The sequence below is a fragment of the Papio anubis genome, chromosome 7 (genome assembly GCF_008728515.1).
Source record: "Papio anubis isolate 15944 chromosome 7, Panubis1.0, whole genome shotgun sequence".
In the NCBI taxonomy this organism is placed as follows: domain Eukaryota; kingdom Metazoa; phylum Chordata; class Mammalia; order Primates; family Cercopithecidae; genus Papio; species Papio anubis.
In genome coordinates, this window is record NC_044982.1 from 126,148,530 (window position 1) to 126,175,951 (window position 27,422).

The following is a 27,422-nucleotide window of genomic DNA, read 5'->3' on the forward strand; positions in this document are numbered from 1 at the left end:
TCTAACAGGAGAATCAACCTTTAGAGTCCACCCTGGAGGTGGTACTAGCTCAGATTATGGAGGATTTGGGAGGAATCTGTTTCCAATACATCCCTTAAAACTGAACCTAACTCCAGATTATGTCGAGATCACAAAAGGAAAATTGGTTCATTCCTGGTGGACCTAAACATTAGGAATTAGTTCTTTGAGCCTCTGAGTATGCTTAGCATAGCCATTTTATTATGAAATCCTTATTTCTAGATTAATCTGAAATAGATCTGATCATCCTCACAAACTAGAGAAGACCCCATCTATGCAGGTCTGTTTTGATTCAGAATGAAGCTATCTCCCAAGGCAAGGTTCAAAATAAGAGATGTTAAGGAGATAGGGCAATAGGTAATTTTCCACTCATATGATTGAAATCCATCCCATGTCAGCCTATGTGACAGGGACTGTGACACTCATGCTGCTCCAGGAAACATGATCTTGGTTCTACAGTATGGCTAGGAAGAACTAAAAAAGTTTGGATACCTGGGGTATTATCAGTGGTCAAATGTACTTGGCCATTTGAAGCATACCTTTTAAACACACATAAATATCTTCCAACATGGAATGAATGCTTTCTATAACTTTTCTCTATCTAATTATAGTAGCATCCTCCAATTCTGAGTTTATAATGAGAAAGAAACTATGTTGGAAACAACTACAAATGATAAAAATAAAATAAAATACAGCCAGCTGGCAGACTGTTCTACAACATCATTGAGGCTCCCTGCATCACTTGAATAAAGCCTGATAGTTTATAAGCATTTCCTTGTTTTGATCATCACAGACAACAACCCTGAAGATGTGGGTATAACAGGAATCATAACCTCCACACAGAGAGAATGAGTGACTTACCCAACACCACAGTGCTATAAGTGACAGTGATTCCAAATCCAATACTCTGTCCACTACATCACACTGCTTCATTAGGAGACATTTTGTGGGATAATAAAATGGGTTGCTTTTATTCCTCTATCTGAGGCCGCACTATAGAAGAAAACAATATAAAGACAAAAGAAAAACTCCTTTTTTGGAACAGTGTATCAGTCAGGGTCTAGTCAGGAAAAAGAAGTCAAATACAGTCATGTGTCACTTAACCACCAAGTACAGTCATGTGTCACTTAACAACCAGTACAAGTACAGTCACGTGTCTTCAAGTACAGTCATGTCACTTAAAAATCAGTACAAGTACAGTCATGTGTCACTTAACAACCAGAACGTTCTGGGGAATGCATTGTTAGGTGGTTTCATCTTTGTGCAAACATCATAGCATGTACTACACATCTAGTCTACGTGGTATAGCCTATTTATTGCTCCTAGGCTACAAACCTACATAGTATGCTACTGTACCAAATACTGCAGGCAATTGTAACACAGTGGTATTTATGTATTTAAACATATCTAAACATAGAAAAAGTACAGTAAAAACATGGCATAAAAGATAAAAAATGGTGGCTGGGCCCAGTGGCTCATGCCTATAATCCCAGCACTTCGGGAGGCCGAGGCAGGCGGATCACCTGAGGTCAGGAGTTCGAGACCAGCCTGGCCAATATAGTGAAACCCCGTCTCTACTAAAAACACAAAAATTAGCCAGGCATGGTGCAGGCGCTTGTAGTCCCAGCTACTCGGGAGGCTGAGGCAGGAGAATTGCTTGAACCCAGGAAGCGGAGGTTGCAGTGAGCCGAGATCAAGCCACTGCATACCAGCCTGGGCAACAGAGCAAGACTCTGTCTCAAAAAAAAAAAAAAAAGTAAAATAAAAATGGTATATCTATATACGGTACTTACCATGAAAGGAGCTTGCAGGACTGGAAGTTGCTCTGAATAAATCAATGAGTGACTGGTGAGTGAATGTGAAGGCCTAGGACATTACTATACACTACTGTACACTCTATAAACACTATACACCTAGGCTATACCAAAATTATATTTAAAAAATAAGGTAACTGTAGTACAACGTTACAATAGTTATGATGTCACTAGGCAACAGAAATGTTTTAGCTCCATTATAATCTTATGTGGGCTGGGCATGGTGGCTCACACCTGTAATCCCAGCACTTTGGGAGGCCAAGGCGGGTGGATCACTTGAGGTCAGGAGTTCGAGGCCAGCCTGACCAACATGGCGAAACCCCATCTCTACTGAAATTACAAAAAAAATTAGTCGGGTGTCGTGGCACATCCCTGTAGTCCCAGTTACTCGGGTGGCTGAGGCAGGAGAATTGCTTGCACCCAGGAAGCAAAGGTTGCAGTGAGCCGAGATTGTGCCACTGCACTCCAGCCTGAGCAACAGAGTGAGAATCAGTCTCAAATAATCACCACCACCACCACCATCATCATCATCATCATCATCATCATCATCTTATGGGACGACCATCATTTACCAAAATGTTGTTATGTGGTGCATGACTGTATTTACAACAGAAGGAATTTAATAGAGGGAACCAGCTAGATAAGCCATTAAGTTGCTGCAAACTATACTGGGGACGGTAAAAGGTTTCACAACAGCAGGGAGCCACTACCACCCCTTAGCTGGAGAAACAAAAGGAGGAGATGGTGTTACGGGAACTGAAGACCTAGAGTCACTTGACAAGAACTATGATGGTCCTGTCCAGTGAGAGCTAAGGCCAGAGAGAAACAGTCTCTGCTACAGAAGCCACCCAAGGCAGGAAGGGAAAAAGAGAAATATCTTGGTTTCTCCCTTTCTCCTCTTGCACTATTTCCTGCCAGTGTCTCTAATCAGCTGAACCCAGTCTGAAGCTAGCTGACCCAGGAGCCTGGGTGGAGAAAGAGGGAAGAATGAAAGTTAGAGAAAACTGACCGAGGGCTACAGTTAATCCTCAGCTGCAATAATCAAATATGTGACTGTTACAAGCAACTGAGATTTTGGGGTTGTATAACTGCAAAAGCTAACTGATACACACCTCCACAAACATCAAGCAGGTAAATAAATAAGCAGACAGAAGTGAAATAAATGGAGAATCAAAAGTGAAATCACAGCAATAATTACTTTTAATAATTGCTTTGAAGGCATTTCCACTACTAATTTGTGAGCCCAGGATGGAAGGCAAGCACATGTACAGACCCCCAGCCATGCCCCAGTCCTGAAGGAGAAGTCCATTCAGGAACCTGTCTAGCAATGTGGTAGGATCCCCAGCTAGCGGTGGAGATGAGCCCTGGCCAGGACTGTCTTGTAGCTTCACAATTAACTGGGCAGTTCAGGACAGAATAACCCGGTGAACTAGGAGTGTCATGCTGGCAACTCAGGAGCCAGGACTTCCAAAAAGGAAGTTTGTCACTGAGTCAGCGATGTTGCCAAGCCCTAAGCCAGAGCAGTACTAATATAGCTCAAAGGTAACCACTGATATGGCCACTCAAGCTTTTTGCTTATAATACTTCCAGCACAGTACTAGCTTCCATCATAATACACACAGCATAGCTTCACTAGTTATTTATAATCCCTCCCTTCTCCCAAAGTAGACTGTATGCACCACAGGATACTGGATACCTTTTTAGCTTATGTAACTCTACAATTACCCATCTTAAAATAAATGGCCCCATCCAACATATCCAATGTTACTTTTCACAATTCCTCAGCAAACAACCTCATAAATGCCCCTTTCATGCTCTGTGGTATTCCCTGCCTCTAAGCATTTTTCAAGATCTCCCCATTGTCTGATACATTCTCCATCCTTTCCATCTAAATCCTGAAAGTGCTTCAAGATTCAGAAACTCTACCTCCTCTGTCCTCCAGTTATCCCAGCCAACTCTGCTCACTCTCTACCCTAAACTCCTACAGAATTTAGAATGCATATCATTATGCAGGCGGCATTTAATTATTTTTGTTGTTTCATATAAGTTTTACCTTCCCAATTACACTTGAACAGAGGATCTAGCACTGTATACAGCTGATTGAGTAAGTGCCTGATAAATGTTTAAAGGGATAAATGAAAGATAAACCCTTTTTAAAAAAGCAGGAGCCTCATCTTTTACTTACAGTACTTCATTTGGAACCTCCCTCCTGTTTGCCAAGCAAGTAATAGGCACTCAATGAACACTTCTTGACATTGATCAATTACTTTGGAATACAATCAGGTTTACATATGTCCAAATTGATCCTACTGGAATGCATCTTAATGGCTGGCAAACGAAGTTACATATTTGGGTAACTTTAAGAGATAAAACAAAAAAGTGAAACACAAAAAAAACACTAAAATATGAAACCACTGAAAGTTTCATAAAATAGCACTTGACTCTTACTCCTCCTTACTCTTATATCTGCAGTGAACACTACTCTGTCTTCTATTTTCATGTTCATGTCCTATTGTCTTTCACTCCATTAAAAAAAAAAAAGTTGGTCTGTACACAGTTGACTTCATGACCCAATAAAGGGTTGTAATCCATATTAAAAACACTGCCTAAAGATCATTCTAGAACAATTTTCTTAAATTATTAAGAAAAGTACAAATGACAAAACAGTACTAAGCATACATAAAGTAGATGTCTTCATTTTAGAACGAAGAAAAGGCAACAATGCAGTCTCTTCTAGAGAAATGAAATAGAATGAAAGGTTCTGCTACCATTGTCTCAATTCTAATCACATGTTAATTTAGACAGGTTTAGGCGTTTGGATGATTTTTTAAAATTCCATACACTGAAATAAATACCAATTCTGTAATTATATTAAAAGGCCTGATATAAGGGCTACCACTGAAGTGGAGGGAAATAATTGGATATTTCATATTGGTTAGAAAGTCTTACTTTCTTCAGAAACCATAGTTTTCTTAACACGTGGACAACAATCACAAAACCAAATGTTGCGGATGTCTCTATGGTGTGTGGGAACTTCTACCATTTTCCCAACAACTAGAATGGCTTCCAGAGTTCATGTAGAAAGAGTAGAAAGCAGAAAACCAAAAAAGAAGAGAGACAATAGACTCATTACCCAAGTGACCCTCTCAAAAACACAGCCAGTGAAGCCAGGAGCAGAAGCCTTCTATCAATATAGGCTCAACAGTAAAAGACCCACTTTTCTTTCATGGAAAAAAAGGGATCTGTCTGATCAAATACAGCCTCCATAGAATTGGTTTTTCTAAAAAATGAGACAAGTCTTCAGTGGCAAACTGTCCCACAGCAGTGGCTTTCTGCCTTTTTTGACCCGCTGGTAAGAAATAATTTTTCTATAACAACACATTCCACATATATACATACTTACATAACTGAAACAAAAGTTTTATGAAATAGCACTTGACTCTTACTGCTCGTTACTCTTACATGTGCAGTGGACTCTGTGTTCTCTTATCTATTCTCATGTTCTTGTCTGTTCTCTTTCAATTCATTTAAAAAAAAAAAAAAAAAAAAAGTTGGTCTGGACACAGTAAATTGACTTCATGACCCAGTAATGGGCTGCAACACTTACTGAAAATATTGGCTTAAAGAACATTCTGGAAGTCAAGGTCACATTCTCTCTCTCAAGCTCTTTCTCTCTCTCTCTCTTTCTTTTTTTTTTTTTTTTTGACAGAGTCTCACTCTTTCGCCAGGCTGGAGTGCAGTGGCGTGATCTTGGCTCACTACAACCTCTGCCTCCCGGGTTCAAGCGATTCCCCTGCCACAGCCGCCTGAGTAACTGGGACTACAGGCACACGCCACCACCCCCGGCTAAATTTTTGTATTTTAGTAGAGACAGGGTTTCACCATGTTGGCCAGGATGGCCTCGATATCCTGACCTCGTGATCTACCCGCCTCAGCCTCCCCACGCCCAGTGATCTCTCTTTCAAAACAAAACAAAACAAAACAAAACAAATCCACTGCTGGAAGAAAAGGTCATTTTAGTTTCACTTTTTAGTGAGAGAGAGGAAAATGACAACTTCAGGGTCTTGTATATAGTTGCCCTTAAAATATTTGTTAAACTTAGGAGGCTATTCTAAAGTATTTTTTTTCTTCCTATTTTGTGAGTAAAGTAACATATTAAGGAGCAGGGAGGCTAAGATTTAAAGGAAAAAAGGAGAATTCCAATAATGGAAATACTGCTTGAGCAACATGCCTAATATTTTGAGTATGACATTGCCAGGAATTCCTCTATCACCTGAGATACTTTTCTTGATTTATCAGCCTAAGGTCAAGAAACAAAAGAGAGAAAGGCCCATCACAAAAGGCCAGAAGACCTCAGCAGTTTGGTAACTGACCTCATTTCAAATGAATGAAGTGGGACTATGCCCTTTAAATGAGGAAATAATTGCCTGCAAAATCAATGACTCCAGCTTAAAACAATCCAGAATGGCTAAAGCACAAACTTTTAGAACAAAATGCAGCCAAACAAAATGAGCTTCAGATTAGATAACCCCGTATAGTGGAGTCCAATGATACTCTTTAAGATACTCTCCTGAGATCCCTGCTCAACAGATAATGATGCTGACAGCTATAATGGGATAGGCTATCATTAATAAAAATAGCTATCACTTCTCAAGAGCCCACTTAGGGCCAGGCACTGTGTTAGGTACTGAATATACCTTATCACTATTCTCGTAACAAGTCTGCAAGGGGGCTTTAATCCCCATTTAACATAAGAGGAAACAGAGGTCCAGATAAGTAACTTGCTTATACTTGTAGAAAGTGATAAAACTGGGATAATGAACTCAATTGTTATAATTTAAACCTTCACCTCCCATTGGTACATTTCTTTTGCCAACATAAGGGTAGAAGCATAAAAAACAAAACAAACAAAAAAAAGAACAGATAACCACATGTACAACATACATGAAGCAATAGGAAGGAAGGGAGGAAGGGGAAAAAAGACAAAAAGGAACTGGTCCTTTTAAATAAGAAAGACACATTACTTCAGAAAATGGCAGCTTCCCTTAGTTTGGAACCTAAGCTTTAGCTCTATAGTTCTAAGTGTCTATTTTAACAGCAGTTATTACTATGTGAGCTCTGTACTCTCAATCAAGGGAAAAGAATCTTGCCACTAGAAGAATAATTTTAAAGTGAGAGTCTGCTTTTGATACAAATATTTGATACAGATACTAAGTGGAATAAACATAGCAATCTACCCTTCTCTCTCCTGAAAAACTGTCTTTATCACATTTTACTTTAAATTTAAAGACAGTTTAAAAAACTGTCTTTATCACATTTTACTTTACTTTACTTTAAATTGTTTAGATTTTCCTCAAATTAAAAAGACAAGCTAAAGAAAAGGTAATAAAATATTATTAAAGGCAATGCTTTAATTATACAGCATGGAAACCACTCATTTGCACAATGAGCATTTTATAGCTGAATGAAACTCTTCTCAAGCTTGGGGAAAACACTCAGAGGTATTCAAAATAATTAGTCCTTTGATCCTTCATTTGGTTTCAAATGGCCATAAGTGACTCTCCAAACTTGGTCAAGGATCTGGAGTTATTACACACAGTACCGCCCAACAATCGTCTTGGTTAAGGCTTTCTCACTGACCCAAAAACATGGCACATAGTGAAAAACATTTTCCTTAAATGTCTAAATTGCTGCTGGAATAAATACTGGAAAAGATTAGAAACTTCCAATGGAAAACCCCCATATTCCATTCAATACTTTTAAATGTAAAGGACATTTATTTTTACATCTTTTACACAAAAAGAAAGTAATCATATAGAACAACCCTAACTCCATTATGCTTATTCCTCAAACCATTAGGCCCCCATATGTACCATCTTTTCATCCATCTCTTCAAAGTACATTTGAATTCCTTTTAACTGACTAATCATACATTAATCATATATGATTTACCTAACAAGATATCTGATTATTCTTTCTAAAGATGAAGGAAACTACCATGAGCTCAGAGGATATAAGGAAATGAAATGAAAGAAAATTAGATTCAGTGGAACTAAGAGAAACACAGATGTAATCAACCCATGTGCATCTAGTCAGAGGCCAACTTCTCCCTGGCAAAAGTCCCCCAGTGTGTGAGCAACAGAGACTACTGCACTGATACCACTTTATGACTAAAAGAGGAGGAATACTTTACAAGTCAAAACTTTTTTTTTTTTTTTTTGAGACGGAGTCTTACTCTGTCACCAAGGCTGGAAGGCGGTAGCCCAATCTCGGCTCACTGCAACCTCTGCCTCCCAGGTTCAAGTGATTCTCCTGCCTCAGCCTCCCAAGTAGCCGGGACTACAGGCTCACACCACCATGCCTGACTAATTTTGTATTTTTAGTAGAGACGGGGTTTCATCATATTGGTCAGCCTGGTCTCGAACTCCTGCCTTGTGATCTGCCTGCATCGGCCTTCCAAAGTGCTGGGATTACAGGCGTGAGCCACCGCGCCCGACCATAAGTCAGAACTTTTAAATCAGTGGCACTGAACATTTAAAAGCTGGATTGAGGCCAGGCGTGGTGGCTCATGCCTATAATCCCAGCATTTTGGCAGGCCGAGGCAGGTGGACTGCTCGAGCTCACGAATTCAAGACCAGCCTGGACAACATGGTAGAATCCCATCTCCACTAAAATACAAAAAAAATTAGCCAGGTGTGGTGGTGTGCACCTGTAGTCCCAGCTACTCTGGAGGCTGAGGCAGGAGAACTGTGTGAAACCAGGAGGCGGAGGTTGCAGTGAGCCAGGATTGTGCCACTGTACTCCAGTGGGGGAGACAGAGCAAGACTCCGTCTCCAGAAAATAAGTAAATAAATAAATTAATTAATTAAAGTAAAAGTTGGATTGAAACATTTATATGGACGTTAAAAGAGAGGAGAAATCACAGTAGATAATATATATGAAAAATTATAAAGAAGAAAAACACATCATATGGTACTAAGATACTAATTATGGACTCTTGAAGAGGGTAATTTTCTTTTATTTTTCTTTTTTTTTTTGAGACAGTGTCTCATTCTGTTGCCCAGACTGGAGTGCAGTGACGCAAAAAGGCTTACTGCAGCCTCAACCTCCTGGGTTCAAGTGATCCTCCCACCTCAGCCGCCAGAGTAGCTGGGACCACAGGTGCATGTCACCACGCCTGGCTAATTTTAAAAATTTTTTACAGATACGGGGTCTCACCATGTTGCCCAGGCTGGTCTCAAACACCTGGGCTCAAGCAATCATCCTGCCTCAGCCCTTCAAAGTGCTGGAATTACAGGCATGAGCAGCTGTGCCTGGTCTATAGGGTAAAAATTTTAAGGGCAAATATAATACAGTTCCTCTTTCCTCTGTATGTTCTGCCAATTCCCACTTCAACTTTCAGTAAAAAGTAAAGGGTTGTGAAAATAAGACTGAGTTGACAATTTTAAAACTGGCTAAAATAAAAATGAAAATTATGAGGACCTCAGGCATTTTTCAAAATAAACTAGAAAGAACTTTCCTTCTGATAGTCCATTTACGAGTAGCAAAGTCTGTCATACAGGGATTCTCAATTCCTTCAAAGACTACAAAGAAATACAGTATGACAAAGATACAGTGTTAATTGGTTAAATTTTTACATAAGCATAAAAACTACTTACTCTTTACAAACTTGATATTGACCAGAAGGCAGTTTTTCATCTAATATCTTTGAAAAATCAGCAGTTAAGTAAAAAATATCAAGACGATTTTTGCAACACTTTAATCAGCAGTATAGAAGCATACAAATGAATTTTAAAATAAAATCAATGCATCAGTGAGTAATATCTAATATGAAAGTACTCACATTTCACGATGAGACTATGATCAGATGCAGAAAGGCAAAGGTCTAAATCCCAGTAGAGAAGGGATGGGTATGAGGGACAAAGGGCCCTTGGACTGAATTATCAAGAGTGATGTCTTCAGCTTTCAGATTCCCAAAGCCCCTGTTGGTAGTTTGTGATAAACATGGTATTTGGTCACAAATAGCAACAGCAGGTATCTCTCGTGTCTAGAATGGGAAAGGAGCTCAGAATCCTGTGGAGAATGCAAACTCCTGACTCCATAAGAATGAGGTGGAAGGTCTGAGAACAGATGCCCTATTCAATTTTAAAGACCTTAGTAAACAAGAAAAATAAAATTAAATACTGTATGTGTATTCCATAGGAAATTATTTTTATTTTTTCTTTTTGTGGGGGAGAACACCACTATATGCAGTTTTAGGAGGAAAAGATAAGAAACATGAATTCTCAGAAGCAGATTTTAACCCCCACAGCTCAAGGGTTACATTAAAAAAGAGAAATGAGCTGCTGCTGAAATTAGAAGCAAGAGAACCCGCCCTGGTCACATCCACTGGCAGATGCAAAAGCTTTGTGAAGTGTTAGAAACTGGGCTGGGCATGGTGGCTCACGCCTGTAATCCCAGCACTCTGAGAAGCCGTGGTGGATGGCTTCTGGGCCTTTTGGCTAAGATCAAGTAAGAAGCTGTGGTAGGCGGATCACCTGACATTAGGAGTTCGAAAGCAGCCTGGCCAACGTGGTGAAACCCCATCTCTACTAAAAATACAAAAATTAGCCAGGCGTGGTGGTGTGTGCCTGTAATCCCAGCTACCCGGGAGGCTGAGGCAGGAGAACCGCTGCAACCCGGGAGGCGGAGGCTGCAGTGAGCCAAGATTGTAGCCCTGCACTCCAGCCTGGGTGACAGAGCGAGACTCCGTCTCAAAAAAAAAAAAAAAAGAAAGACAGAAACTGAGCATACCCATTTCCAAGGAATTCAACACCATTGGTGAACTCTTTTTCAAACTGAAATCAAACTCTTAGATAACTGCATTAGATCCTTTACCTCCCACACTGTAATACTCTGAAAGGAAGAGCCAATCAGAATTTTTAAACACTGGAAATTTCTACATTTTACATGTTGGTATAGAGAAGGAAACCACTTTTTTTTTTTCCCCCTGAGACGGAGTCTCACTCTGTCACCCAGGCTGGAGTGCAGTGGTGCAATCTCGGCTCACCGCAACCTCCACCGCCTAGGTTCAAGCAACTCTCCTGCCTCAGCCTCCCAAGTAGCTGGGATTACAGACACATGCCAACACACCCAGCTAATTTTTGTATTTTTAGTAGAGACGGGTTTCATCATGTTGGCCAGGCTGGTCTCAAACTCCTGATCTCGTGATCCGCCCGCTGCGGCCTCCCAAAGTGCTGGGATTACAGGCATGAGCCACTGCGCCTGGCCTGGAAACCACTTTTGTTTTGTTCTTGAGAGCAGACATAAGAGATGGGAATAAATGGAAAATGTAGAAAATTATTTGGAAGACAGAATTTACTCACTTTAAGTTTCAACACTCATATAAACAAAAGCAGTTGGAAAAAACTCATGTAGGAATTCCCCATAAGCAGAAGAAAGACTGTTTTGTTTTGGGTTTTTTTTAATTGTCCATATTACAACTTAAATTTACAACTTAAGCTTTTATCATTATTTTAAAAAAGAGAGCAGTATCATCTATAGTCATAAATGCACAGCCTACTGAATTTAAAAGAGGCGCACATTCCAGTTTTAGGCATAAGTACAGTAACTACATATACTTGAACAAGAAATTCCTTATCCAGTACAGATTTTCTGAGCATTTGGCACCATACAGAAAACCATGATTTACTAAGCACCAATCAACTGACCTAAGTTACACTGTAACAGCACCCCTAGCCTACCCTCTGCTTTGCACCATGTCCCCCTCCACACATATCCACCCGGTTTTGGTAGTGAAATAGTACCTAGAAGACATTTGTCCTCATCGGATTTTATTTGAAGGAAGAAGTCAGAAAGGAATCATCTAGTAATAACTTAGTTACAATTTCAGGTACCAGCAGAGAAGCCGAAAAATGAAAATTAATCTGTGTACAAGCTAAAATTGTCCCTAGTTCTGAAAAGAGAATAGTCAGAACCTAGAGAGTTCCTTTTTGATTCCAAAGAGGGAGGGAAGGAAGGAAAGAAGGGAGGAAGAGAGGGAGGGAGGGAGGACTTAGACACTAAAACATGCTTTAGGACTCTGCCAAAGTCTTATAAAAAAACTAAGACAAACCTCATAGTTAACTACTGACAGTGGCATGTGCTTTTAATTATATTCTGAAAATGTGCATGCGAGCAAGGCAAAATTATATCATGGTTCTCATTTACATTTATCATTGCCTCACTATGGGAATATATAATCACATACGGACATCTGTGGATGATTATATACGAAGATGGGCCTTTCAAGATCGAGTTTAAGAGTTCTAGTGTCTTGCTATTCATACACCAATCATGAAGCAATTCACTAGAGCTGTTTTAGGGAATACGGAAATATTTGGGGAAGTCCAGAGGCTGTCTCCTCATCACGTACGAAAATTTTGTAATAATTTCCTTCACCTCCCCCTCTTCCCACAGTAAAGCTCAGCAGTGACATTTCCTTTCCCCTGTCTAGTTATATGAATCACTTTGTACTTTACAACATTTTTAGGGATCCTGTGTTTTTACCTTCAATCAAAAGTGATGCCAAATTATCACTAATACATCTTGACTCTTCTGACCCCCAATCAGAATTTCCCCTCCCCTAACTGAAAGTGACATTTTCTAGTACAAAAATTTTCACGCAAAATGAGGTTAGAATAGAATAAATATGAGTCAGATGAACATGAACTGAAACAGAAAAATGTGCTGGTGCAATCCCTCCCTTAACAACTTTATCTCACAACCCAAGATGTTTAAAAATGATAAACATGGTGACCTATCCAAGAACAACCTGGATATCAAGTTTTCGTTGTTTGTGTTTTGCTGTGAACTAGTTCAGCATGCTTTGCTTGTTATACACCAAGGATGCCTCTACATCAACTCAGAAGGAAAGACTACAATGCACTGTTCAGGAAGATGGGGCTTTTAGGCCAGGCACTGTGGCTCACACCTGTAATCCCAGCACTTTGGGATGCTGAGGCAGGAGGACTGCTTGAGCCCAGGAGTTCAAGACCAGTCCAGGCAACACAGAGAGACTCTCTCTCTTAAAAAATAAAACAAAATGAGCTGGGCATGGTGGGACACACCTGTAGTCCCAGCTACTTGGGAAGCTGAGGTGGGAGAATCACCTTAGCCTGGGAAGTCGAGGCTGCAGTGAGCCGTGACTGCGCCACTGCACTCCAGCCTAAACGACAGAGTGAAATCCTGTCCCTAAAAAAAAAGAAAAAAACACAGGGCTCTTCATGATGATGAATGATCAACTAGGGGCAACTCCCCTTCAGCCATGACAGATATGAGATGTCTATCAATATCTATCATGACCAGTCACTAGTCACAATTGACTAGTGTCAGTCAATATGTGACAATATTAAGAAAAATGTGGTGCTTGGCAAAAAAGTCCACCAAAACTATGACTACATTTAACTGGAAGTTAATTTTGAACTCTATCACACTACCTGTACTTTTAAGAAAATACATTTAAAGAAAGTAAATACTAAACACAGTATCAGGAAGCTTTATAAAGGAAATATCAAACTACGGCTCTCTCTAAAGTCTTCCTTAAACATTCTTTCCTATTCTAATGGCCATCAAAGTTAAGGATATAAAAGGGTTAAACAAGAATCTCAATGAGAGAGATGGTGAACATATACAGTCTGGGGTAGAACACAGTTACAATATCCCAGGACGTGAGACAATAATCTCCCAACCTCCCAACACAGAAAGGGACAAGAATTCACTCAATCTGGCTGTAGTTTCAGGAACATCTGTGAAGCATTTCCCAGTATTCTCAGTAATTTCTACACTTCCGATCTACAAAGGATATTCTACTATTTGTTCTCTTGTCAAAAAAGAAAAGTTAGGCCAAAAGAGATTTTAACACAGAACACTTAAGCTAATAAAAGCAGAGCTGGTCTTTCACTTTTATTTGGGTTTTTGCAGATAAGACACACATCTCCAACCATAGAATCCTCCCCCAAACTCTTTCCCTGCTGTTTATCTTTTGATATGGCAAGAGCTCTGATGGGTCCCTTATGTAGTGGTCTCTTCTGGCAAAAGAGTTTCCTCAGGTTGAGTTGAGCTCCGGCTCTTCAAAGCTAATCAGAACCACACCACACAGTATCTCGAGTATGCTGCTAGAAAATGCCTGTGGTGTGATGTTAAGGAGACAATTAAATTTCTCTTTGTTCTCTTCAGAAGACAATTACATTTCTCATCTTTTATTTGCATACCAGCCACTCAATAAAAACCAGCCTACAGCCTAGTGAAAAAAAGAAGGCCAAGAATGGGCCTTGCCCACAGTTGCAGTTACCACCCACTACTTGCCCACCCCTTTCTCAATAGAAAAGTCAGGGGGAGGCCATGACACACACCTCCTCCTCCTTTCAGGGTCTTCCATGTCAGAAACCCTGCCACATTCCCCACGTCCAAAACTGTCTCAGTGCTTTGGTGGGAAAAAATTGAAAAATGATCCACAGAAGGTTGGGAAGCTGGAGGTGGAAGGTACTTGGACAGCACCGAAGGTTCCCTTGTGCAGACAGCAGGAGGCCTAGCTGTGGCACTACCTATCTCTCACCCAGGTTTGCTTTCACACAATTCAATCTCAGTAACAAAAGATTTTAGGGGAGAGAGTAGAGGTAGACAAAGCAGGAAGAAAAAACAAATTCATTAAGGAAACATTTTGTAATGAAGAATGAAAGTGACAGTGCTGTGCACAGCACAAAGATGGCTTTCTCAAACACACAGAGAAAGCCTCATTGTCTAAATCAGGCCAATGTTCACAGGGCACTGACAGCTCTAGAGAGGGCCAGAGGCAAAGAAACTGTAGCCTCTTACCTGGGGAAAAAGAAGATTTTTAGGGCCTCTTCTGTCAAAATAAAATAAAAATCAACTTTTCACAAAAGAAAGCCAATGAAACATGCAACTTCTCCACTTCACCATCACAACCACAGCAGGCCTGAATCCCACTCTGAGATGTCTAGAGTTGCAGTCTAAGATTATTTTTTCTTTAAAAGATAAATGGTCATTCTCAGCAAACTAACACAGGAACAGAAAACCAAACACTGCGTGTTCTCACTCATAAGCGGGAGTTGAACGATGAGACACATGGACACAGAGAGGGGAACATCACACATTGTGGCCTATCGGGGAGTGGAGGGCAAGGGGAGGGAGAGAATTAGGAGAAATACCTAATGTAGATGACGGGTTGATGGGTGCAGCAAACCACCATGGCACATGTATACCTGTGTAACAAACCTGCATGTTCTGCACATGTATCCCAGAACTTAAAGTATAATTTAAAAAAAAAAAAAAAAGAGATAAACGAGCAATCATTCCTAACATGTTTCAGTAAGCAACTATAATTCTAATTTCAGAATCATCAGAAAAAAAATTCTAAGCTAGTACCTTTAAAGGCTCCCTTCTCCAGAAAATGACAGTTTTATTTCATCAAATTATTTCTTTTTTTTTTTTTTTCACTTTTTGTCTCACAGGCTGGAGTGCAGTGGGGTGATCTTGGCTCACTGCAACCTCCGTCTCCCGGGTTCAAGTGATTCTCCTGCCTCAGCCTCCCCAGTAGCTGGGATTACAGGCTGACTGCCACTCATGGCTAATTTTGTGTACTTTGGTAGAGACAGGGTTTCACCATGTTAGCCAGTCTGGTCTCAAACTCCTGACCTAAGGTAACCCACCTGCCTCGGCCTCCCAAAGTGCTGGGATTACAGGCGTGAGCCACTGCACCCGGCCTCATCAAATTATTTCATAATATCATCCTGAAATTTCAGTTGAATGACAATTTTTTCAAGCACCACATATATACCAAGTACAGTATTTGGCAATGCAAAGAACACAAAGACAAAACATGTTTCTGTCCTAAAGAAATTTATCGTGGCTCCCAGCACTTTGGGAGGCTGAGGCCGGTGGATTGTGCGAGCTCAGGAGTTCAAAACCAGCCTGGGCAACATGGCGAAACCCCAGTCTCTACTAAAAATACAAAAAATTAGCCAGGTGTGGTGGCGGGCACCTGTAATCCCAGCTACTTGGGAGGCTGAGGCAGGAGAATAGCAGACCCAGGAGGTGGAAGCTGCAGTGAGCCAAGATTCGCCTGCACTCCAGCAGGCAGCAGAGGAGACTCCCTCTCAAAAAAAAAAAAAAAAATTATCATTAGAATTGGAGGGTTGGGGAAATAAGAACGGTTCTACTTACAGGAACAACGTGTTAAGTGCCATAGGAGAGACCAAAGTACTACAAAAGTCCACTGAGGAAAGAGAAAGCATCTTGGTGGTTGGGTTGGGGGTAAAGGGAGACAATTCTGAGATAGCCTCATAAAGAAAGTGACGTATGAGGAACATCAGGAAAGAAAGATGTCAACAGGCCGAAATGAGGTGTGTTCCTGGAACCTGCCATTCTGGGCAGAGCAGTAGAGCAGTTAATCTTCCACTACTTAATTTTGTGAATTAGTAAAATGCTCGGGGGAGAATAAAAGGTGGTGACAGGGAGAATAAAAGAAGGTGAAAGTCAGGCACTAACTATTCCATAAAGTTTGCTTAGGGAGAAAACTTATCTCCCTTAGAGAAACAAAATAGCAAGAATTCTATTACAATAGTTTTTTTCTTTCACAAATGACAGTGAGATAATGACCATCTATTACTACCAGTATTTTATAAGTAAAGGACCATTCTAATTCCAAAAATGTAAGAAGCACATCATCTCAGAGACTTAAAATGATATTTCTTCTCATGTAAGGGCCTCTAAAACCCTTACACTGGTCAGGTGAAAATCAATACAATTTTAACACAGATGTTGAGGGTCCCTGGATGAGAGTTTAGGATTCCTGTAAAAAGCAGAGAGAGATACAGCTGCAGCCACACTGTAGGGAGTTTGGAATGATAGGCCAATGATGATATATTCCAGTGGACAAAGTAAAAAATAAGATTTTTAAGGGAGGGATAAGGGATTAATATGATCATCAGAGCTATGCTCTAAAACTAATTTGCTTGAAGTATATAGAATGGAATTGGGGAAGGACACTGCTCAAATGAGACTGGAAGTGCTCAGGTCACTTAGGAGGATACGGCAAAGTCCAGGAGAGAGAGAGAGAGAGGTAGTGAGGGCCTAAATTAGGGTGGCAGAAGAAAGAACGGAAAGGACTTAGCAACAAATTGTACATAAGGTTGAGGGAAAGGACCAGGCTGGTGAGAAACTACAGCCTGTTATCCCAGCACACAGGAGGCTGAAGTCCATAGATCATGAGGTCAGGAGATGAGACCATACTAGTCCAACATGGTGAAACCCATCTCTACTAAAATAAATTAGCTGGGTGTGGTGGTGCTTGATCTGTGAGTCCCAGCTACTCAAAACTAGGAGCAGGGGTCAGCAGACCGAAGGCAGGGGTTGCAGTGAGCCAAAGATCCACGCCACTGCCTCAGCCTGGTGACAAGTGAATTCCCTTTCCAAAAAAAAAAAAAAAAAATTAAAAATTGAAGAAAAGGAGAGTCAAAGATGACTTCCAAGTTTTGAGCCTAGATACCTGAAAAAAAAAAATGTTAAAAAATATATGACAATTCGAAGGGTGCCTAGATAAAAAGAAATATGAACCAGCTGTGGGGTGGGATGCACACAGAGGGGTCTGAGAGAGGCTGGGAAGAGGAGGAAACAGAAAGTTGGGTAGTCACACATGGAAGGGAGCAAGCTTAGCTCTATCACCACGTGGGAGCTTTTGAGCACTTGTACGTGCCCAGCACTGCGCTAGGAGCTACGGATATGATGAGAACCATGATAGATCTGTATGTGCACTCGCAGAGTTTACAATCTGGCAGGAGAGACGGACATTAATGCAATAATCACACAGACAGGTATAATTACAAATTTTATTGAAGTGTCTAATTCCTAAAAGAGAAAAAAAGGAAAACATAGAGAACAGACACTTGGAAGTGACTTCCATTAAAAGGCAAAATGAGAGACTACCCATGGAAAGGGGAGGTGTGGTTAGAAGAGTAGGAAGTATGCTGGAGCAGACAATTCCTGGAAGCCGAGGGAGGAATGAGTTTCAAGGAGCAGATAATAATAAACAGTGTGAAATGCTGCTGAGAGGCCAAGGATGACAAAGACTGAGAAAGGACCGCTGGACAGTTGTTAATAAGCAGGTCATGATGACCTGAGTGCAGTTTTGAAGGGGGCAGAGCAGGACTTTGAGGGGTTAATGAGTGAGGAGATGGGGGACAAGACTTACTCTTTCAAGAAATCAAGGAACAAGGAAGGAGAAAGGGGAGATGGGTGACTTGAGAAAGCAGTGAGTTTACGGGATATTCTATTTAGAATGAGGATGATTTCAACAGGGTTGAAAGCAGAGCAGAAAGGGCAAGCAGAGAACTAGACAGAGAAGACAGAGGATGGAGGAGAGGAGGGGAATGACTGTCAGGGCCAGGTCCCAGGAGAGTGGGAAGGTATTATTACATCAAGCATACCAACCAACAGGTTAGCACTGGCTCCTTGGAGAGAAGGGCGAAAGAAACAAGGAAAGGTGAAAATATCCAGAAACCAGAGATGGAAGAAAGGACGCTGGGGAAGCACTTGTTAGGGAATAGGGGATCTTTTCAGGAAAATGAGGGGGAGAGGGGAGTCTTCTGCTATGATTTCAGTGAGACACCAACAGCTGGGACTTAAGGCGATTGCTATGGGCAATCAACTGCACAATCATTAAAAAAACATTTACTGAGGGCCTTCTCTGCACTAGGAACTGTACATATTTATGTGTGGCATAAATGAAGTTAGCAGGCATTTGCTACTATAGATAAATACTCTGGGTAAAAAAAGAAATGGGCTGATTTTATTGCTTTCACATCTAGAAAAAGACCGTAGGCATAATAGGTGATAATTACACATCCTTTGAGGCGCATGTATGTGCTAATGGAGGAGATATCACTACTGCAGGAGCCCAAGAGTCATTCCTCAGAAGGAAATACATGGTGTTAGTTCACTTATTCCAAAAACAGATACTGTGTGCCTAAGCACCAGATAAAAGAGCTCTGAAGACGCCAGTCATAGTTCCTGTCCTCCGGGAGCTTCCAATTGGGTATGACAGGCCCTGAAAGCTCCTGCTCTTCCACCATGAAGGCACATTTCACTGCTTTTACTGCCCATGAACTAAACTCCCCATCACAAATCTGTATGTTTTATTAGAAAGTAAAACTCTCACCATCTGAACATTTTTTACAATATGCTTTTCTGGGTACATCAAAATTTTAGGGAACAGACTGGACCCGAGAGTTTCATGGCATGGGTTTTCAGTGCCATTAAACGTCAAAATAAACTCTCTTAAAACTGCTTTTAAAATTATAAATCAAATGTGTCACTTCTTATGAACCTCACATGTTTTCAGAGCAAAGAAATAAAATAAAATGTGTCACTTCCCTGAACGTAACTATAGTCAGAATAAAATCTGTCCTCCTTACACCGCCCCCCTTCATGCCCTTGTCCCTAGTGTGTTTTTTTTTTTTTTTTTTTTTGAGACAGGGTCTCACTCTGTTGCCCAGGCTGGAGTACAGTGGTGCCGTCATAGCTCACTGTAGCCTCAACCTCCTGGGCTCAAGTAATCTTCTCACTTCAGCCTCCTAAATAGCTGGGACTACAGGCACATGATCACACCTGACTAATTTTTAAATTTAATTAATTAATTAATTTTTATTTATTTATTTAGAGATGGATTCTCACTCTGTCACCCAGGCTGGAGTGCAATGGCACGATCTCGGCTCACTGCAACCTCTACCTCCTAGGTTCAAGCAATTCTCCCGCCTCAGACTCCCAAGTAGCTGGGATTACAGGTGCCCACCATCATGCCCGGCTAATTGTTTTTGTAGAGACAGTGTTTCACCATGTTGACCAGGCTGGTCTCAAACTCCTGATCTCAGGTGATCCACCTGCCTCGGCCTCCCAAAGTGCTGGGATTACAGGCATGAGCCACTGTGCTCAGCCAATGTTTTTATTTTTTGTAGAGATGAGGTCTCCCTATGTTGCCTAGGCTGGTCTCTAACTCCCAAGCTCAAGCGAGCCTCCCACCTCGGCCCTCCAAAGTGCTGGGATTATAGACATGTGCCACTGCACCCAGCCCTCATCCTTGTATGAGAAAAAGTGTTAAAGGGAGGAAATCACACTTGATGTTCACTTATGCACATTTATTTTCCTAAATCTCTTGAGACAGTTTAAAGATGAAAAAGAAACTAACAGCATGTATTGATACTGTAAAAGTATGATTAATGACTTTTTTGAGATGGAAGTATCACCTTGATTATTAGGGAAAGAAAAACCTATTAACTAACTTTGAAGTTGGGTAATTTACTCCATTAAAATCAGCTTCTGTGTTTTAAGATTTAATGTATTGTTCAAATTCATGTATGCAAACAAACTCATTAAAATTCAGGAGATTTCACTCAGAAACTCACTGTACTTAAAATTCAGGGCCCTAACAGAGGGTATTGAACTAGAATATTTAAATGGAAACATTTGTCCCTTCTAGACAGGGTGTTCTACGCTGTTTCTTGTTTATGTTTTCACCCAAAGTAGGAATTCAAGATGCCCTGAGAGTGTGCAGCAATTGGAAGAACTTGCTCCTTATATTACACTAACATGCTGCACCCGAGGTCACGGGCTGATTTTCAATGCCTCCTTACACCCGCTGATGTAGGGGATAATTATCATCACTCTGGGGATGAGTTTAAAGACAAATATTTCTAATTCTAGCTCTGTAAAATGCATGTAGTCCTAAACTTTATTAAGAAGTAATCTTCTAGAAAACTTACATTCCTTTAAGTAACCAAAATGAATGCTCCCGCTCATATTTTGTAGGGAACTCATGCTAACAGGTGCTTCTTATGTTACCTGGATTAAAAAAAAAAAAAAAAAAAAAAACTCTCACCATATACTGAGCCTGACCGCGTGATAGGCCCTGCGCTTCATTAATGCTTTACCACAGTACTTCATTCAACCTCCTCATGACAATCCTCTGCAGAGAAGAGGAACTAAGGGACCACGCAGGTTAAAAAACCACATCGAGGTCACCCAGCTGGTAAGGAGTGGCACCCACAGTTCACCCTGCACCGTACCACCTCCCTGAAGATTATGAATCAGAAAAAATACTTCTGAGTCACTGTTGGGATAGAAAAAAAAGAATGGCGGTTAAAAATGGATTCTGGAACTAGACTACCATTTACTAGCTATATGACCTTGAAAGGTTATTCAACCATTCTGTGCCTCAATTACCTCATTTGGAAAATGGGGATAACAGAACACAACTAAGACGCTGTTGAAAGAATTAAATGGGTCAATAACATTAAATAATGTTAATGTCTAGAATTTGGTATACAGTAAGCATTCAATAAATGTTAGCTCTTATTAAAATCAAGTGCTATAACAATGAAGCCCCCAAAGACTACCAAGGTTCTTATAGCTGTCTGGACCTACCCTCAGTGAACTAGGGACTGATTTCATTCATATGAATTTACACACACTTTTTGTGTGTGCTTCCCATGTGCCAAACATATCACATACACAGTAACAGCATTCAATTCTCAAAAAATAAAATAAAATAAAAGTCCTACAAGGGAGTTACTATCCTTCTCATAATAAAGAAAATGGCTGAATAATTTGCCAAAGGCTCTCAAACAGGAAGTCGTAGAATCAGAATTTGAACTTTGGAGTTTCTATCTCAAAAGCCCAAGTTCTTTTAGCTACACCATTATTTTGAGTCCTTATATCTACTTTTTCCATTTTGTCAGTGAGTCCATTGGCTATAACTTAGGATCACAGTTTGGACAGAGACTTTGTATCTAGTGTATCTAGCACAACATTTCCTTTTCACACATGAAAAAATAAAAGCCCAGGAAGTTTACTGTCGACTTGTCTGAAGTCATATAATGAATGTCTTCCATAGTCCCACACTGCCACTTTTTCCTCTCCGATGTTGGTGGCCTGCCTCCAAGAGGCCCTCAGCCCTGCTCCTAATCCTTTGGGGCCATAGAGAAACCAATGACCACTGCATAAATCAAGACTATAAAGGCTAAGAGAGGGCTCAGAGACTTAACTATGAGGCAAGCTCATGCATTTTAGCAAGTGGACTCTTATATCAAAAGTTGAGTTGCTCGGGCTTCCCTACTTTCTGGATCACACTGGCATTACGGAGACTCAAACAAATCAGGTGTTCATCTAGTCTACAGTGCTACTGTGTCTGTGAGGAAAACTTTGCCAAATAAGGTTTTTACAAACAAAAGCTAGAGTAGATAAAATTTCACCCTCAAATAAAAGGACAGGCTGACATGAAGTTTAAACTTAACTTGCCAAAGGAAGGAAGCTCACAATTAAGGTAGCTGTTCCTAGCACTTAGTAGTCTAAGGCCAACAGTATAGAGCATAACAAACCAACAGTCCCCATGTGGACAGACAACACTGAGATTTCTGATATAATTAGCTTCTTTTTCACAAAAGAGTCAGATTCATAATTAAACTCTGTCCCCTCCTGTTCCCATTCTGCTGTACACATATTTGATTGCTTCCTAAGGGCCTGAGTTAGAAACCAGGAGACAGCCCCAAATCATAAGTCCACTGACCTCCAGGGGCCAAGAGGGAACTTGATGCATGTTTGCATTAGCTATTACTCAGGTTTGTCCAAAGAGAGGTTGATTTCATCTTCCCACTCAACATACTGTTCAAGGGTTTGTTGGTCAGTTTTAATAGTTCTTACAGACCACTGAAAGGGACTGGTCCTATTGCTAAGTGCCCAACACACTGAGTCCCGTGGAAAACTCCAGCACCTGTTTTGAGAGGAACAGGTTGTTGCGGCTAGAGTACAGCCCAGAACTGAAGTGCAAGGCTCATGTGTTGGCCCCTCTAGCTTCTTACTTGATTAATCAAGTCAATTACCCTCTCAGAACTTTAGATTCCTTGTCTACAACAAGGAGATATCCATCTCCTTCTACCTTATACGATTATTGAGTAGTTTACATGAAGTAATAACATAAGTGAAAGTACTTATGAAAGTGAAAGTAAACCGCAAAGGTCCAAGTGAAGCGAATGGGCAAATGTTGTTGTCTCTTAATGTCCTAATTGGCCTCCCCATATATGATCCTACAGTGGCTCCCTACTGCTCCAGGATAAAGTCCAGACTCTTGAATAAGGTTAGAAGCCCTTCTGCCCTCTAATGACCCAACTTCACCTCTTGTCAAATCCCCCACTTCCCTGAGGCTTCAATCAAACAAGATGTCTTCAAGTTCCTCCTTCAAGGGCTATGCTATCTCTCTGGTGGGCAGGAGTGGCTCTGCCCGGAGAGCCTCCCTCCCTTCCTTTCTCTCTTCCATTCTACACAACTAACTCCTCCTTCAGGGTCCAATCTGAGCTGAGACGTAATTCCCTCCTAGAATCTTTCCCCGACCTCTCCTCTGCACGCTTTCATAACACGTAGATTTACTCCTTTGTAGCCTTTTTCATCATTGTGCTAAAATTGCCTGGATACTCATTAACTCTTGCCCCTTTCAAAATTTTGCAGACCAAAAAGTGTTGAATGAGTGAATTTAGTGAAAATGATAATGACCTAATGTTTGGCATGAGTAGCTGACTGACAAACCAATAGAGTACCCCCACCCCCAACTTCATAAGCAAGGAGGAAAGAGGTTCTTGGAGATCTAGTTAAAATCTCACCCACCCCAGCCACTCCCTTTTAACCCTAAAGCAAAAGGCTAATCAAGGGCCGAATATGTACTTGCATCCCAGATCTCCTAGTCCAATTCCTTCCTTTTCTCCCACAAAATGTTGACTATGCCCAGACTGTATGCCAGACCATCAGTGTCTTTTCACAGCAAGAGAAATGAAGGCAATGGGGTGTAATAGAAAATAGATTTGAAATTAAAAAACAAATGCTCAATGTCAGGCTTTGTGTGACCTTGGGCAACTCCAATGCCTCTAGGCCTCAGGCCCACCATCTGTCAAATGGAAATTTAGCACCAGCAAAGGGCTTCCTATTATTTTAGACTATTTTTCACCTACCTCAGCACGAGGTTTTTTTTTTTTTTTTTGTCTTGTCTTGCTTTTTCTTTTTGTGGTGACGCATGTCTCACTATGTTGCCCAGGCTGGTCTTGAACTCCTGGGTTCAAGGGATCCTCCTTCCTTGGCCTCCCAAAGTGCTGGGATTGCATGCGTGAGCTACTGTACCTAGCCTCATCATGTTTTATAGGAAGAAAATGAGACTATTTGAAAATGCTTTATACATTTCTTCTCAAATAAATAGTTTTACAATTTTCAAGAAGTTATTTTTCTGGGGATGTTTAGCTTTATTACTCAAACCAAAGCATTTTAAAGAATAGGATTCAAAAACATTAAGCAATCTGTTTAGTACAACAAAGATTTTAGCCAATTTACAAGATCAATACAGGCTTATTTGAATTAACTAATACTACTTCTTCTTCTGTCTTCATGTCATCAAAACACTAGCATCTACCAGTGCAAAGAATCCTCATCCACAATCATTAACTGAAGAAAGAAAAGGACAAACCCTTTTATAGACACTGTTTGATTTCACAGACTCACAGAAAGCTGCAGCCAGAAGAGACCTGAAGACCATCGAGGCCTGCACTCACCCTTCATGATCAGAAAACAGTTTAGTCTGATGTTTTCAGGAGGGGCTTGTGCCATGAATAATTCAAAACACAAACCAATTTTTTGTCACAGGCCTACGTACTTTTTAAAATAAGAATTAAGAGATAACTTGAACAAAAAATGGTAAATCATATAATAAGATCACAACATAAATTTAAAATGTAATAGTGCTTATCAAAGTTGAAGGCTGGCCGGGGACAGTGGCTCACACCTGTAATCCTAGCACTTTGGGAGGTCGAGGCGGGCAGATCGCTTGAGCTCAGGAGTTCAAGACCAATCTGGGCAACATGGTGAAGCCGAGTTTCTACAAAAAATACAAAAATTGGTTGGGTGTGGTGGTGCACAAGAGGCCACTAATTCCAGCCTGATGACAAAGTCTCAAAACAAACAAACAAACAAACAAAAAACCCAAAGTTGAAGGCTGAAGGGCCAAAATGAAGACACAACTCTGATGATATTATATATACTTATATATGCATGTTTTTCAACTTAATTATAATGGAATTTTGTGTATGTTAAAGAAATTATTTCACTTTTTCCACAAATTTGTCATCCTTCTATAAGGTTGGAAATTTTCAAAATGATGTAGACAAAATAGCGAAAGGAACAACTCAAATTATTTTGTTTGTGGACAACACCCTGGTCTGTGTTCATTACTGGCTATGACTGAGACAGGCACCAATTTTTAAAAATTATCTAGTTCTAAATGTAAGAGAAAAATAGAAGTCAAAGGTCACTATTAATTCTCAAACTATTTTACAGAGACGTTTCTAACTCTTCACCCAGTAGTTTACTCCAGCTGCTAACAAAAGCAAAAAGAGACTGAACCAAGTAGCCAAAGAAACAGACAGGGGAAGGGAAATGTTTTCATTTTTCTCTTCCCAACCTAATCCCCTCTCCCTCAGTCTTGGTACGGGTGAGGTGCTAATGGACAGCGAAGTAAGAAAGTGGTTGGAGTCATTCCAAAAGGGGAAAAGTTGACTTTCAATAAAGAATTGTTTTCCATGCTGTATCAAGATTTTACTCAGAGCTATTTAGAAGAGAAAAAGTAAATGATTCCTTGTTGAAAACCATAAACAGCGATCACATCCAAATTCATAAGTAATAGACAAATTACAGAAGGGTTAGTTACTGACATCTCACAACACAAACTCTTTTTTTTTGTAATGGATTTTGTGTATTCGTATGTATGTGTGTATAAGGAGATTAGAGTATGCTGCAATATCCATTCCAGATAAACAAATATTGCATAAGAAATGCATTTACAATTCAACTTCTAATATATCATCCAATACTTCACATGAAAACTTGACCATACATCTTCAGAGACTGTCCTTCCACTTTATACATCAGAATAACATCTATGATTTATTAAAATAATTACCGCCAAGTTCTTCGCCAAAATATGCAAAATTATAATGTGATATGGGAAGCCATGCCAGTCCTAGCTCTGCCAGCAGAAGGCCGTACATGTTGCTTAACAGCTCTGTGGATGGTTTTTATCATGATGAAGTGGGATTCCATCCCCAACTGAGCTGTTGCAAAGTGCTTTGAAATCCTGCAATACTGTCACGAGACCACAAGTAGCACCATTATCCAGGCTTTCTCAGAGGTAGCAAGCCTAAATATGATGAACATGATAACAAGCAGAGTGTTAGCACTTTCCCTGAGAGCCAAGAATTAAAATTCTGGGCTGAGGAAGATGGGAGCTCCCTGGAAAATGTCCAAAGTTGCAGTAACAGGTAAATACCAAAGTGCCTAGTTAAACTAACGCTAAATGCTACAAGTAGGACAGCAAGAAAATACTTTCATCACAGCTAATTGAGCTGCTGTGGAGAACCTGGTTTCCAAACTATTTCCACGACTTTCTGTGGCCTCCCAAAGGAAGTCCCAAGCAACTAAGTAACCTTTTTTGAAAAGTAGATTTATTTCTTCCTCTAAGGACAATCATGTACCTACCTCCTTTCAGGTTCTTATTAATTCAACTCGAAATAAGAAAAATCCCAAAACACAAAACTGAACATAGGAAAAGGGCACCTCTCCAGACATACTATATCTAATACTTATTTACTAATATTACTAATACTGAAATTTAGCCATAACATATTGGACAGCAAATAGCTACCTAATCATTTTAGAACACAGCAAATGTGTAGGAAGTTGCCACCCTCCCTCTCTTTCCCTACTGTCCATGGCAGACATTAGAAATCCATCACAGCCCTCAGCCTTGCTGAGCTCAGATGGGACCTCAGAACTCAACAAAAAACAGCATTCCTGGCAGCCACTATCAATCCATCAGGATTGATATTTTTCATCCTAGCTTTGCATATTCCTCAACATACTACGCCAAAATATTGAAATGGGTCTTTAAAGAAAGCCACTGCAGCCAGGTGTGGTGGCTCACACCTGTAATGCTAACACTTTGGGAGGCCAAGGCAGACAGATCACTTGAGCTCAGGAGTTTGAGACCAGCCTGGACAACACAGCGAAACCTCGTCTCTATAAAAAATACAAAAATTGGCCAGGCGCGGTGGCTCAAGCCTGTAATCCCAGCACTCTGGGAGGCCGAGACGGGCGGATCACGAGGGCAGGAGATGGAGACCATCCTGGCTAACACGGTGAAACCCCGTCTCTACTAAAAAATACAAAACTAGCCGGGCGGTGGCGGGCGCCTCGTAGTCCCAGCTACTCGGGAGGCTGAGGCAGGAGAATGGCGTGGAACCCGGAGGCCGGAGCTTGCCGTGAGCTGAGATCCCGACACTGCACTCCAGCCTGGTGACAGAGCCGAGACCCGCCCCAAAAAAAAAAAAAAAAACAAAAATTAACCAGGCATGATAGTGTGCACCTGTGGTCCCAGCTACTCCGGAGGCTGAGGCAGGAGAACTGCTTGAGACCAGGAGGCGGAGGCTGCAGATTGTCCCACCACATTCC

At 40.8% G+C, this 27,422-nt stretch overlaps 1 protein-coding gene and 1 long non-coding RNA gene across 3 annotated transcripts in view; both read right to left on the reverse strand.

The window, feature by feature from the left end:
* The window catches only part of RAB8B (RAB8B, member RAS oncogene family), a 78,056-nt gene that overhangs the window by 42,773 nt on the left and 7,861 nt on the right, over positions 1-27,422 (reverse strand). The window lies entirely within an intron of this gene.
* On the reverse strand, positions 22-16,937 carry LOC116275800. Its single transcript, XR_004185134.1, has 3 exons — positions 16,646-16,937; positions 15,800-15,803; positions 22-32 (listed from the first exon to the last, which is right to left on the reverse strand). It is a non-coding gene; the product is annotated as an uncharacterized LOC116275800 (long non-coding RNA).